This window comes from Schistocerca americana, chromosome 8 (assembly GCF_021461395.2).
Source record: "Schistocerca americana isolate TAMUIC-IGC-003095 chromosome 8, iqSchAmer2.1, whole genome shotgun sequence".
NCBI lineage: Eukaryota > Metazoa > Arthropoda > Insecta > Orthoptera > Acrididae > Schistocerca > Schistocerca americana.
This window is the reverse complement of record NC_060126.1, coordinates 298,847,786-298,864,132: the sequence shown is the minus strand read 5'-3', so window position 1 is coordinate 298,864,132 and position 16,347 is coordinate 298,847,786.

Below are 16,347 nucleotides of genomic sequence, written 5' to 3'. Positions count from 1 at the left end.
CATCTGGTGTAATGTCGCCGCAGGCTGCCACAATACGTTGTTTCATATCTTTTGGGTTTCTAGGCACATCACTGTACACAATCTCCTTTAACGTACCCCACAGAAAGAAGTCCAGAGGTGTAAGATCAGGAGAACGGTCTGGCCAATTTATGCGTCCTCCACGTCCTATGAAACGCCCGTCGAACACCCTGTCAAGGGTCAGCCTAGTGTTAATTGCGGAATGTGCAGGTGCACCATCATGCTGATACCACATACGTCGACGCGTTTCCAGTGGGACATTTTCGAGCAACGTTGGCAGATCATTCTGTAGAAACGCGATGTATGTTGCAGCTGTTTTGGCCCCTGCAATGAAGCGAGGACCAATGAGGTGGTCGCCAATGATTCCGCACCATACATTTGCAGTCCACGGTCGCTGTCGCTCTACCTGTCAGAGCCAGCGAGGATTGTCCACGGACCAGTAATACATGTGCCGTAGATTCACTGCCCCGTGGTTTGTGAACCCGCTTCATCGGTAAACAGGTAAAACTGCAACGCATTCTCTGTTAATGCCCATTGACAGAATTGCACTCGATGATTAAAGTCATCACCACGTAATTGCTGATGTAGCGACACATGAAACGGGTGAAAGCGGTGACGATGCAGTATGCGCATGACACTACTTTGACTCAGTCCACAGGCTCTCGCAATGTCCCTTGTACTCATGTGTGGGTTCATGGCAACAGCAGCTAACACACCAACTGCACCCGCTTCTCCTGTGACGGACCTGTTACGGATCCGTTTGCGTGCTACGATCATACCTGTTGCATACAGTTGGCGGTAGATGTTTTGCAATGTGCGGCACGTTGGATGCTCTCTGTCCGGGTACCGTTCTGCATACACCCTGCAGGCTTCTGCTGCGTTTCGTCGACACTCGCCATAGATGAGTATCATCTCCGCCTTTTCTGAGTTCGAATACACCATGGTCACAGTTACTGCAACACTACACTATCACAGACGTCTGGTAACACGGTGTACTACAGTTGGTCTACGTGCGGAGACGAATGCAGAATCACAATAGCAGCAAGCGCTACATGCGGACACTGCGACAGCTAGACCAAACCACAACAGTGCACTACAGCCACACTCGTAAACACGGTCGTCGTCGTAAACATGTCCCTGCAGATTTTGCTCACCGACCGTGGCCCGTGTTTGTTACAACACGCCACTGAACGTCGGAGGTTTCAATCGTCAAGTTTAGGTTACAATATCTCCGGATGTAATTAACATTTTACAATGCAACAAACGGCACTGATTACGTATTTATTTTTAAAAAAACGTAGGTTTGTGTTAAAAAACATACTTCCGTCCATTTTTGTATGGTTTGTGTTAAACAATTACACTAGCCCCTCTCCTCACGTTCGGTCAGTGGAATCGGTTCGTCAGTATTTGATGTGGTTTACGAAATATATCCAGCGGTAACTTTAGGTGACTCACCCTGTATATATATATATATATATATATATATATATATATATATATATATATATATATATATATATATATATATATACTCGCCACGATGCCCTATGTGTAGAAAAACACGTTTCTTCTGTTAATTGAATCGTTACGAAGACAAACAAATCCACAATTATTTGATGAGGTTTCTCAGGATGAAGATTAATTGCTTAAAAATGGATCAAATGCCTCCAAGCATTATGGGACTTAACATCTGAGGTCATCAGTCCCCCAGACTTAGAACTACGTAAACCTAACCAACGTAAGGACATCACACACATCCAAGCCGGAGGGAGGATTCGAACCAGAGGCGGTAGCAGCCGCGTGGTTCCGAACAGAAGCGCCTATAACCGCTCGGCCACAGCGGCCGGCAATTGATTGCCATCGTCAAGTATTAAAGTGATAATTTCCCCTAAGTGCACTCAGATAGTGCTACCCTGTGATGTCTATTTGAACAGATAATTTCGAAACTACTCTTATCTCATCGAGAAAAAAAGGAAATCACATCTTGAGAAGATGGCATCAAAATTAATTCGATCCTACGCCACCAATTATTTTAGTCAATTTATGGTGACATTCTGCTTCACGCGTTGTTTACTACCAGACTGTGATATGAGAACGAACATTTTACGAAAGTGTTTTTCTATAGAGATTTTGGAGCAACCATATAACTGTAGAAACCCAGCGTTTATGACGTGTGCCAGAGGCTGACAAAATAATTTCTTCGCCTGTTATTTATTTCCATAAATCATCAACGGGTAAAAATATATGTACCTACTTTTATATACAGAGTTCTCGTATTCGACTTATAATCTCTTCCTTGAAGTTTTCAATAGCAAATTTTCCGTTGCCTTTTCTTTTAATGACTGATACAAAATATTGATAAATACAATATACTGAACGTTATTACATTTTATTTACAGTATGCGTAACATAAAAACAGAGAATAGAGGAGTTTCCACATGTGGCTCGACCCCATTTCCCACAGGTTACCATTATGTAGTCCTTTCGATGCATCTACCTTTGCCTGCCGACAGGGCTACCATAAACGTCTGACGCCTCGTGCGGCACACGCCGAATGTGCTATTTTCTCTGAACGCTTGACCATCTGGAGCTCCAACTTCAGTCACATCCATCCCTGGTCAAGCCCCGCGCGTTCCAAAAAATTGGGCTAAATCGGTGACAACGACAAGGCACGGTCCCATCGTCAGTGCACTGTCAATGGTTTTACTCAAATAACTGTTGAGGCAGTGTGGTAAAAATATTTACATTTCAGTCACCTGCAATTGCTGTTTGTCGTAATGTTAGGGGACATTGAACCGGTCACCAGATGCAAAAAGTTTCTGATCACTGCGGATTACTGTTTACGGCGAGAAACGAGGTGAAGCAGTTGGCAACTGCACTGGCATAGTAGTATGTCGTTCATGGCAACTATGAGGATCGTTAGGAGCAATTCCATCTGGTTCCCTTGTATAAACTAGAACAATGATTTCGTGGAGCTGACACAAGAAAGTGACTGGATTGAGGCTCTCAAAAATTTGACCACAGGTGAAAGATAAGTTTTTCATGAGTGTATCACCCAATACAATTATATCAACAGGAGATAATTTGTCGCACGTCAGATTATGTCGGCATTGCGACTGACGGCCGGAATCGTGCCCTGCAAACTAAATGCGACAGTTTTTCTGGGCCAAGTTACTTCAGATAGGGGAGGAACTGGTAAATTTGGTCTAACTGTGGTCTGTGCACGCAGGTCTGAAAACGTAACTCATTAAGAGTGCACAAATATCAGGCCAGGGCAAGCGGGAGGACGGATTAGGCCCATGTAGAAACGAGGTAAAAGTGCTGATTTTACGTTAAACACGTGTGAGAGTACTTCAGCTAAATACAATGTGGAGTACATTAGTCAGTACCGAATTCCCTCGAGTTGTTCAGGTCGTGAAAGCTGACATCCTATGTCTTTCAGAGGCCTATGCTAGGCTCGGCCAACTAAGTTACCCACAAATGCTATTGCAATAACTGTTAGTCATGACTGTAAAAAGGCGAGTGTGATCCGTGACAACAAAATAAATGTTACTAAAGTATATCAGTGGTGCAACAGCCACTTAGTAACAATAGAAGCAAGCCGTGAAAGGGAAACGTGGCTAATAGCTTCATTGTATGCCCTTTACAACCTAACAATTGAACCTTATTCTAATATCATTAAGGACGTAGCAGGGTATTCTACGCATAATTTCTTAATCATAAGTGCTGACATTAGCGCAAGATCCAGCCTATAGAACTAAAAAGAACTGATCACCGAGGACACAAGACAAACAACGCGATACACAAGTGCAAAACACACATTTTAAAACAGAGCAGGGTAAGCACATACTAATGCAGGATGTAAAGAATCACACACTAACATAAACAAAGCTCTAGCAAACAATAAACTAGTCACACATGTAACCACCTGGACAGTACCTGATAACAGAGAACGAGCGATCACAACACAACACTGCAATTAATGCAAAACACCAAAACAACACTGGAACTAACAACGTAACACAGCATATTCCGGACAGCAGACTGGGGTAAAAACAAATAGTACAAAATCACAACTTACAAAATATTAATGGAAGCACAGTTTACAGAGCACATACACTCACACAGATTATACATTATACACAGGTACAATCAATACCATAGGCATGTCATGCGAAAGCGGGAGCTACATCCTGCACAGACGAATTAACGAGACTAGCAGGAGACATGAGGAGGAATGAATACTGTACTGACAAGCATGATTTCACAGAGACAGACAGAAACGATGTGAGTGATACAGACAAGCCAAAGGCATCTATAAACCAATACAACTACAAACTAGGAAGCAACATTGGAAACAATTCATGGCCACACACACAACAAGAGACCATTTGGGCGGAACCATGCAGGATACTCACAGACAAATTAAGACCGCAAAAGTAGTAGATACACAAATCAGGATAACGGCAAAATAACAAGCAGGTGGAAGAATTCAGCGCAGTTCCTGCTAAATAAGCTCCTACAGTACGGAATGGACAGTATCTTGAAAGGAGGATATAAGATATATATCAACAAAAGCAAAACGAGCATAACTGAATGTAACCGAATTCAGTTGGATGATGCTGAGAGAATTTGATTAGGAAATGAGACACTTAAAGTAGAGCGTAGCGTTCCAAAAGATTGGAAAAAGGCACAGGTCATTCCCATTTTCAGGAAGGGGCGTCGAACAGATGTGCAGAGCTATAGACCCATATCTCTAACGTCAATCAGTTGTAGAATTTTGGAACACGTATTATGTTCGAGTACAATGACTTTTCTGGAGACTAGAAATCTACTCTGCAGGAATCAGCATGGGTTTCGAAAAAGACGATCGTGTAAAACCCAGCTCGTGCTATTCGTCCACGAGACTCAGAGGGCCATAGACACGGGTTCCCAGGTAGATGCCGTGTTTCTTGACTTCCGCAAGGCGTTTGATACAGTTCCCCACAGTCGTTTAATGAACTAAGTAGGATCATATGGACTATCAGACCAATTGTGTGATTGGATTATAGAGTTCCTAGATAACAGAACGCAGCATGTGATTCTCAATGGAGAGAAGTCTTCCAAAGTATGAGTGATTTCAGGTGTGCCGCAGGGGAGTCTCATAGGAGCGTTGCAATGCACAATATGTATAAATGCCCTTGTGGATAACATCGGAAGTTCACTGAGGCTTTTTGCGGATGATGCTGTAGTATATGGAGAGGTTGTAACAATGGATAATTGTACTGAAATGCAGGAGGATCTGCAACGAATTGCCGCATAGTGCATGGAATGCCAACTGAATCTCAATGTAGGCAAGTGTAATGTGCTGCGAATAGATACAAAAAAAAGATCCTTTATCATTTAGCTACAATATAGCAGGTCAGCAACTGGAAGCAGTTAATTCCATAAATTACCTGGTAGCAGGCATTAGGAGTGATTTAAAATGGGATGACCATATAAAATTAATCGTCAGTAAAGCAGATGCCAGACTGAGATTCATTGGAATAATCCTAAGGAAATGCTGTCCGAAAACAAAGGAAGTAGGTTACACTACACTTGTTCGCCCACTGCTTGAATACTGCTCACCAGTGTGGGATCCGTACCAGGTAGGGTTGATAGAAGAGATAGATACGATCCAACGGAGAGCAGTGCGCTTCGTTACAGGATCATTTAGTAATCGTGAAAGCGTTACAGAGATGGTAGATGGACTCCAGTGGAAGACTCTGCAAGAGAGATGCTCAGTAGCTCGGTAAGGGCTTTTGTTGAAGTTTCGAGGACATACCTCCACCGAGGAATCAAGCAGTACATTGCTCCCTCCAACGTATACCTCGCGAAGAGACCATGAGGATACAATCAGAGAAATTAGAGCCCACACAGAGGCATACCGACAATCTTTCTTTCCATGAACAATACGAGACTGGCATAGAAGGGAGAACCGATAGAGGTACTCAAAGTACCCTCCGCCACACACAGTCAGGTGGCTTGCGGAGTAGGGATGTACATGTAGATGTAGAACCGAGTTTTGCTGTTAGGGAAGCAAAATAACTGATAATGGTCGAAGTGGGAGGAAATAAAATGTAGACTGACAATGGCAAGAAAAGCATTTCTGAAGAAAGAGAAATTTTTGAAAACATAGATTTAAGTGTGAAGAAGTCTTTTCTGAAAGTATCTGTATGCAGTGTAGCCATGAGTGGAAGTGAAACATGGACGATAAGTAGTTTAGACAAGAGAGAATAGAAGCTTTTTAAATGAAGTACTTCAGGAGGGTAGATCACGCAGCTAACGGGGAGACACTGGATAGAATTATGGAGATTAGAAATTTGTGGTGCAACCTGACTAGAAGAAGGGATCGGTTGACATGGCACATGCTGAGAGACCAAGGGCATTTTCATAGTGGTGGGAAGCGTTGGCTGAGACGGGGCGGGGGGGGGGGGGGGGGGGGGGGAGGGGGCGAGCGGTTTTAGGCGCTACGGTCGCAGGTTCGAATCCTGCCTCGGGCATGGATGTGTGTGATGTCCTTAGGTTAGTTAGGGTTAAGTAGTTCTAAGTTCTAGGGGACTGATGACCTCAGATGTTAAGTCCCATAGTGCTCAGAGCCATTGAACCATTGAGGCGGGGGGTGCGGTTGGGGGAAATCATAGAGGGAGACCTACAGATGAATACAGTAAGCAGATTCGGAGGGATGTAGTTTGCGGTAGTTACTCGAAGATGAAGCGACTTAAAGAGAACAGAGCAGTATGGTGAGCTGCATCAAACCAGTCATTTGTACTGAAGACGACAAAACATAAGCTTCTACCCGAAGATGTCATGAACACAGACATACCACTACAAACAACACCGAGAGATGCACTATACGTAGCATACAGCACAGTTGTTGTCTCCTGTCCATTTCCTCAGTATGAAGTCGTGGTAGCTATAAGATAATTGAAGACTGAAAAAGCGCCAGGCTCATTCAGAGGTGAGTGCAGGTTTTCCTCGGCGAATTTCATTTGCGAAGTCTTCATGGGTTGTCAGCCGAGTAGCGTCGACGTCTCGTAGCAACGTTTCGATGGAATGCGTCCTCATCATCGTCAGGCGAAGTGTCGGATATCGTCGGACGCGGGCTCATATGTCTCCTGAACCCCTCTCCGCTTCCCACCACGGGCCAGTCACGCGCTCGCCGGATCGCCCGATGCGTTTGGAGCGTCCGGTGGTAATTGGGACGCGTGTGCGAGGGTCATGTCACGGCGTACGTCTCTGCTGCTCCGTCCGTGGCCCTTCTTAGAACGGAACGTTCTTCTCTGATTTTCCTGATTGCAGGCTCGCAGGCTGTGCTGAGACGCTAGCCTCTGTCGCGGTTGATTAGGTTGTCGTGTAATGGAATTAATATGGACTCTTTGATCACTGACACCCAAAATCCGTTTGTTATGCATATTTTCTTTGTGTCCTCGAAATCGAAGGTGTGCGTCGCCACAGCTGATTTGTTGGTCTTACCCAAGCATACATGCCTGATGTATTCATTGCGGCATTGTGAGATACAATGCTGCGGCTGTCCTATATATTGCATCCCACATTCGCATCTGATCTTGTACACATAAGGGGCCGTCAGACCTAGTGGAGGCTTGGTTGAACCAAGAAGGTCTTTGATTCTCCCCACTGCGCCGAAAACGGTCTTCACTTTATGTTTCTTGAGAATTCTCGCGATCTTGGCCATTGAAGGGCCTGTGTATGGCAAGAAGGCACAGTACATGGCTTCGTCTTCACCGGTCTCTCCTCTCTTTTCCTGTGGTCCGTCGTCACAGCTCTCCTTATTTCTGTCTCACTGTATCCATTTCCCTTGAAGGTGTCCTTGCCTCGGGCATGGTTGTGTGTGATGCCTTCAGGTTAGTTAGGTTTAAGTAGTTCTAAGATCTAGGTGTCCTTGAGTTTTTGCAATTCTCCTGGTAGACTTGCCTTATCGCGGATGTACCTGGCCCTGTGCACCAAGGTGTTGAGTGCAGAATTGCGTTGCACAGGGTTGTGGCAGCTGTTGGCATTAAGATAGAGGTCTTTGCGTGTTTTTTTCTGTACAGTGCGTGTCCCAGCATGCCGTCCACGTTTCTTGAGATCGGGATATCCAGAAAGGGTAAGCTTCTGTTCTCTTCTATCTCCATGATAAATTTGATATTTCCATTTATGCCATTGAGGTGTTGATGGAACTCTAGCAGTTTGTTCCCGCCATGTGGCCAAACTACAAAAGTGTGGGCAACGTACCTGTAGAAGGCTTTTGGCTTGTGATTGGCAGAATCCAGTGTTAGCTTTTCGAAGTGCTCCATGTATAGGTCGGCTATACCTGGTGCTAGAGTTGAGAACATCGATACACCATCTGTCTGTTCGTAGAAATTCCCACCATATTTGGAACAGGTGGTGGTTAGCACATGGTGGAAGAGCTTGATGATATCCTCCTCAAAGTGTTCTTCGAGTAATGCCTAAGATCTTCTAATGGTGCTCGTGTGAATAAGCATGTCACATTGTAGCTGACTAGATGGTCTTCAAAAATATGGCTCTGAGCACTATGGGACTCAACTGCTGATGTTATTAGTCCCCTAGAAATTAGAACTAGTTAAACCTAACTAACCTAAGGACATCACAAACATCCATGCCCGAGGCAGGATTCGAACCTGCGACCGTAGCGGTCTTGCGGTTCCAGACTGGAGCGCCTTTAACCGCACGGCCACTTCGGCCGGAGTTGGTCTTCATTTTCCATCCGCGTGCCCTGTAGTACCTTCACAAACGCAGCCGAGTTTTTCACATGGTGTGGACAGTAAACTACAAAGGGTTTTAGCATTTGTGATAAATGCTTACCATAAGCATATGTCAGCGAGTTAATAGTGTTCAAAATAGGTCGTAATGGGACGCTTTCTTTGTGGACTTTTGGGAGGCCAAAGAGATGTGGTGGTGCCGGTGCCTTTGGGTACAGCTTCCTGATGACATTCTTCACTAGTCCCGAGCTGCTGAGCATCTCAATGGTCTTGCACGTCACTGTGGTGGTGGGGCTCTTCCCTATTCGTTTACAGGCAGGATCCTACAGGAGGGCGTCGATTATTTGCCGACAGTCTTCTGATTTGAGCAGTACAGTTGCTTTTCCCTTGTCCGTTGCCAAGACCACTGTGTCCTTGTCCTCCCTCAGTGCCCGTAATTCCTTTTGTTCTGCCCCTGAATTGTTACTCTTCGGCATCTTTGCTTTGTCTAGTACTTTGCAGGCGTCTCTTCTTACTTCTTCCGCAGCCTCTTCAGGTAGTCTCCTTGTGGATTGCTCTGCCCCACTTATGATGTCCCTTTTTGGCATGTTGGGAAGCGCTACAAACAGATAGATGGTGTACAATGGGCTCCACCCTAGCACCAGGCATAGCGGACCTATACATGGAGGACTTCGAAAAGCTAACACTGGATTCTGCTAAACACAAGCCAAAAGCCTTCTACGGGTACGTTGCCCACACTTCTGTAGTTTGGCCACATGGCGCGGACAAACTGCTAGAGTTCCATCGACACCTCAATGGTATAAATGGAAATATCAAATTTACCATGGAGATAGAAGAGAAGAGAAACTTACCCTTTCTGGATATCCCGATCACAAGAAACATGGACGGCACACTGGTACACGCAGTGTACAGAAAGATAACACACAGGGACCTCTATCTTAATGCCAACAGCTGCCACCACCTGCGCAACGCAATTCTGTACTCAACACCTTAATGCACAGGGCCAGGTGCATATGCGATAAGGCAAGTCTGCCAGGGGAATTGCAACACCTTAAGGACACCTTCAAGGAAAATGGACACGGTGAGGCACAAATAAGGAGAGCTCTGAAGACCGACCACAATAAGAGAGAAGAGAGACCGGATGAAGACGAAGCCATAGGCTGTGCGTTCATGCGATAGGTGGGTCCTCCAACGGCCAAGATAGCGAGAATTCTCAAGAAACATGAAGACCGTTTTCCGCGCAGCGGGAAAAATCAAAGACCTTCTCGGTTCAACCAAGGATCCACTAGGTCTGACGGCACCTAGTGTGTACAAAATCGGATGCGAATGTGGGATGCAATATATAGGACAGCCGCAGCGTTGAATCTCACAGCGCTGCAATGAATACATCAGGCATGTATGCTTGGGTAAGAACAACAAATCTACTGTGGCGACGCCCGCCTTCGATTTCAAGGACACAAAGAAAATGTGCATAACAAACGGATTTTGGGTGTCAGTGATCAAAGAGTCCATATTAATACCATTACACGACAACCTAATCAACCGCGACAGAGGCTAGCATCTCAGCACAGCCTGGGAGCCTGTAATTAGGAAAATCAGAGAAGAACGTTCCGTTTCAACACGGGACACGGACGGAGCAGACAGAGGCGGACGCCGTGACACGATCCCCGCACGTGCTTCCACACTAAGACCAGACGCTCCAGTTGCATTGGGCGATTCCGCAGGCGCGTGATTGGCTGGCGGCGGGAAGCGGAGAGGGGTCCAGCAGAGATATCAGCTCGCGACCGACAATATCCAGTCGTCAACTGACTGTCTTCCTCAATGCTGAGGAGGACCCAGAGGACGAACCCATACTTTTTGCCCCCGAGGACGTGGCAAGAGTATTCAGGTCCCTCCCTACAAAAAAGGCGCCAGGGCACGATACTGTCACAAACCAGTCAGTCGAAAAACTCCCACCCACAGCGATCACACACCTCGCGAACGTCCTCAACGAGATTACTCGTTCCCGCGAGTTCCAAGCTTGCTGGAAACATGCGGAAGTGGTCGCGATACACAAACCAGGGAAAGACCCTCTATTCCCGCAGCACTACAGGCCGATTAGCCTCTTGCCAACTCTCAGCAAGATCTATGAGCGCCTCCTGCTAAGACCCATACAAGAACATATTACCAGAGAGCAAATTCTGCCGGATTTCCAATTTGGATTCCGGCAGAACCACTCTGCCCCACAACAGGTCATGAGAATGGTTGAAGCAGCCACAGAGGGCTTCAACCACAGAGGCTACTGCGGGATAGTGCTACTAGACGTAGCCAAAGCCATTGATTCAGTATGGCATAGAAGACTACTCTACAAGTTGTACACACAAGGGTTTCCCGGGAGCATAGTTCAGCTGATCAAGAGCTACCTCACGAATAGGACTTTCTCCGTCAAAGTAGAAACTGCCACCTCCACCAGAAGGCGTATTCGTGCCGGGGTGCCACAGGGATCGGTCCTGGGGCCCGTATTGTACGGTTTGTACACTGCGGACACTCCAACGGCCCCCCTGGTGCACACCGCGCAGTACGCGGACGACACAGCCTTCTACACAAGAAATGCGAACAAGGACCTGGTAATTCGTAGGCTACAAATGGTTTTAGACGACACAGAAACCTGGGCCCGTCGCTGGCGCATCACCATCAATTCTGAGAAGACGCAGGCAATGCTGATTACCCGAAGGCTCGGAAGGCGCGAACCTCCTCAACGTCCCCCCCCTCCACCTCCACCTAAATGGAACCCAACTCCCCTGGCGCAGAACCGCCAAGCACCTTGGACTCTCGTCTTACGTGGAAACCCCACATAGACGAGGTCCACAGGAAGGTCTGCACCAGAATGTCCATCCTATACCCTATCCTGAACACAACCAGCTCCCTTCCCTGCCCAGTAGCAGTAAATGTATACCAGGCCCTGATCCGGCCGGTAATGGAGTATGCGTGCCCTGTCTGGGAATACGCGGCAAAGCAGCACCTGGACAAACTCCAGAGGCTGCAGAACCGCGCCCTCAGAAGGCACTGCATCTGCCTCTTGGACTCCCCACAGACGACCTGCACGCCGCAGCCGAAATCCCACTCCTGAGACAGCGTTTCCAGGATCTGGCAAGGGCCTTCTATGAAGGTTCCTCCAGATCCGGAAATGCACTCATCCACTCCATAGGTCGGTATGACATGTCCCGCGATAAGCACAAAGCGCCCTATGACGATCTTCGACGATTAAGTCGAAGAGAAAATCCCAATACCCAATCCCTAGTCCAGTTCCTTCCCATATAACACCAATCATCTCGCCTACCTCAGGCAAGTACCAGACACATTCACAACGATTCATCACATATCACAGACACCAAAAAATATAGAAAAATCACACACACATGTACACAGGGGAGTAAAAGCCGAAAGGCTACAAACTCCCCCTCACACTTCTCCAAAGAGGGGAAAGTAACAGATGAAAGCCGCAGCAGCAGCGATATCCGACACTTCGCCTGAAGATGTTGGAGACGCATTCCATCGAAACGTTGCTACGAGACGACGACGCTACTCGGCTGACAACCTGTGAAGACTTCATATATCATTCAAAGGTACACAAAATATTTGGGCCACAGATCACCCCACATTGAACAGAAGTAGTTAATGACGCCTCAAAGCTTGGAAACTTAAAAAATCCACAGGCAGGGGCCTTCAGATCCCATATCATACTGACCGATTTGTCTTTTAAACACTATGGCTAAGATTCAAGAGAAGCTACCTTGCAGCTTTCTGCAGGCCTACAGAGCCCTTAACGGCCATAGTTCCCACATGTTCGGCTCTAGACTAGGAAAATTAATCAGTGACGCAATTAATAAAGCATTGAAATTTATACAAATACGCCAATCAAATATGCAGTAGCAACAGTGTTGGACATCTCAGGTGCCTTTGACGAGCTTAGGTGGGCAGCATTGTTTGCGAGGTTACGACAGTTGAAGGTACCCATTCCACGTGTAATACTCTCCTGGACTACTGAGAGGACACAGTAGTGGAATGGCGCGTGGGCAATCGCAAAGAAATCAGGAGAATTACTGAGGAATGCCCAAAGGGATTGATCTGTGGACCCATCTTTTCGGACATGAGTATTGAACCCTTCCTAGGACTCTTGGATAGGGACAATAGGACTGATGGTGTTTTCGCCTACGCAGACGACCTGCCGGTAGTAGTTTCTGTTAAGCTAGAAGAGAAAGCAAGTGGCACACTACATACGATAACGCAATGATGCATCTCCAGATAGCACGCCACAGAACAACATTTACTCCGTCGAAGGGTCTACTGAAACAGAATCTTTCAATAAAAGTAGAGAAAATTGAGAATGAACACGCTAACAAGGTGTACAAACAGACGAAAAGTTCAACTTCTATGAATACATCAGAATAATTACGGACAAGGCATAAAAAATACTACGCAAACTGGTAAGGCTAAATTCAGGAAAATACAGACAATCCTTGTCAGTAATCAGAACTTACTACAGTGCACTCATAGAATCGCTACTCTGTTTTGCAGCAAGTACATCGGCTAACCCTCGCCGCCTACAGAATAGCGGCAAAGTGGGTACAGAGTAGTGTTCTACTTAGACCGTATTGAGCTTCCGGCACCACATCTGTCGAAGCACTGTGTGTGGTGCTCGGCATCTAGCTCTGAATCTGTCCGATTGATATCATCACCGGATATCAAGCTGCACAATAGTGGTTAAAGATAGGTTGACCAGACGGAGTCAGTCAAAGAACCCGGTGTGCTGTTAAACAACAAGCGCTAGCTAATCTCTGGCGAATGGAAAGCCTGGCAGAATGAGTAACGCACAAGTGATAAAGGACGAAGAGTCCTCACATTCTTTCCTGATATATCGGAACCCACATTAAATAATCAGGCCCCTACTCACGTTAGACATTAATTAACTATACGAGTATTTAGTAATAATAAGTACATCTAATCATGGACGCTTGATAGAGCACATTAGGCTAAGGTAGTTAATGAAGTGCATTCGCAATGTCACAAATTTACAAAGATAACAGGCAGCATAAACCCGTAAATACCAACTAGATAAATAATTAGATGTTACTTTAGTGTAATCTAGCCTTAAAAGTGCCGGGCTATCGTCGCAAATTGCCAACGGCAACGGGCACTATAAAGCTGTAACTACTTATATAGACACAACAGTTAAGATAAAGTATTATAGTGTAAGGACCACTCTAATTACTAACATGCAAGATGTCTCAGAGTTAATGGCTCGAATTACATGCCGAGGTACTCAACAATCTGACATCTAGGTGGCGAGATTAATATCTCTAACTCCTTCCTATCTTTTCTACCTTTGGATAAAGTATGAAACTACTGAAGCAAACAAAACAAAGATACAACAAAGGGACAGAAATGAACAATAATCCTGCCTCCACGTGGGGGGGGGGGGGGGGGTATGGGCAACGGTATGGTCGGATACGGGCCACAGGTGGAACTGCTATTCAGATCCACTCGGGTCCCATACAGCGGTCAAAGCAGGGAAGCGGTAATTAATGACCCACCGTAAGCAATCAGATGATTAATCGGTGAAAATACGCAGAAAGTTTAAATAAATGTGTTCAGATGAAGCAAGCCGCATGTTAATATCTTCTGTCAACATATCGCTGTGAAGTAGAAGAAACTTTTGGAAGTCTTTATAATCCCTGATGCCGCTTTGTGTAGGGTGATTCCTATAAATTTCTGGAGTTGACTTTACTTGCTTTCCTTGTTTACAGTGGGGGCACAGTTCTTCGTACTGATGTTGGTTGACGTCAAAGTAATTGGATCAATGGCCGTTGCACGCCTAGATCAATATGCATGCCATACTGGAGTATCTATACGTTTGCAGGTTCACTGATGGAGGTAGAAACTTTCAGTCGAATACAGTAGCATGTTTTAACAGTTCACTTGTTTAAGAGATTCGTAAAAAGTGAGGACGAATTCCAATAAAAGTCCAGTTCGCTGCATCTACTGTCACGAAACTTCATTTACGTTGCCACTCTGTTACAGATATTTCCGTACATTCTCTGTCACTCCGAAAGTCTGAAAAACTAACAGCCTAGTCATTCCATTCCATTGTAGCTGTACATCACAAAGAGTGAATGTTATTTTGTGTTTGGTGAAAGATCTGAGACTGCTAAACAAAACAGAGCAACGGATATCGATAGTCAGCATTCTGAATTGACAGATGATTGGTGAAACGACTAGCGCGAGTAAAATATTTACTTATGAATATCGTGTGGGATCGGAGACGACAAAAATGAGAGTGGATGGATACGAACATGAGGACTTTTCTTTCGCCTTCTTTCGTAAATTACGGCTTACGAAGTGGATTAGTCTCATTCCTCGTAATTAATTATCATGATGTTATAGTTTGAAAGGTGGCTACACTGAGTCACAGCGCCAGAGATTACGCCAAAGATTATTATTCCGCCGCCTCCACTGGCAAAGTAGTAGTTCAGAGGATGTCGAGAGCAGTCGTTGTTCTGTTGGGCGACAGATTAGACGATCTGAGTGTTGACTGAAATTTTGTACTGTTCGGTTGGTGTAATTTATAGATGGAAGAAGATGCAATTGTCAGAATGTATTTGAGAAAGGAGACGGGCTTTTGATTTATGATGCTGGTGCAATGGAATATTTTCGCCAGTATATAATGAGGTAAAAAGGTATTACAGTTTTCTTTAATAACAACCCCTCTTGCTCTCCGGTATAGTCAACAAAGCATCTGGCTCCTGTTCATTTATTAGACTTGTTATTCTGGTTTCTATGTGCAATTATAGTATTTTCCGGTTTTTCAATTAGTTCATTGTAAATGGTGTTTACAATTTTTTGTCATATTGAGAAAGAGCCAAGCCAGATACATGTACGTTGAGCCACACTACCACACGCAGAACAGTTACACTTGTGCTTTGTTGTTTCGTAGCTTTTGTAGTTGCAGGGGACTTAATCAACTGTGTTAATGGAAATTACTTGTCATTCTTTATTTTTATTTTATGCAGTCAGATTGCGTGCTAATAATAGTCAGGGCAAACCGGTTACTAGACTTCATAACCGGTCACACAGCTACTAAAATTACTGCATTTATTCATTAATATTAGTCTCTTCTTTTTAATAAAGCCCCCTTGCAAGTTTTTTTATATTATTCACATCAAAAATCTGCAATTTGACGCTCCATGTTTCACAACCCTATGTAATTACATTTCTTCTGGCAGAAAACAGCATTTAGGGGAGATCGTAAATTATTTTTCGTTCCAAGGGTTTTAAGAATGCGTAATATGGTACCCTCACTCAAAGACATGGTTACGTTGAAACTACGAATCATTCTCGGAATGACTACAGGATGTCACGCAAAGAATGTAACAATGGAAGAATGGAATTAAAAGAAGAAAATACTTACCGCGAATAAGCTTAATGAAATACAGACCTTTCTGTGCAACAGCTGCAGTATAGCTTGAAGAAAAATCGAATGTGATCTGCAGAAACGTTAGCTAGTTACTTATTGTGTGCCTCTGACCATTTTTGTCAAATACGGGAAACC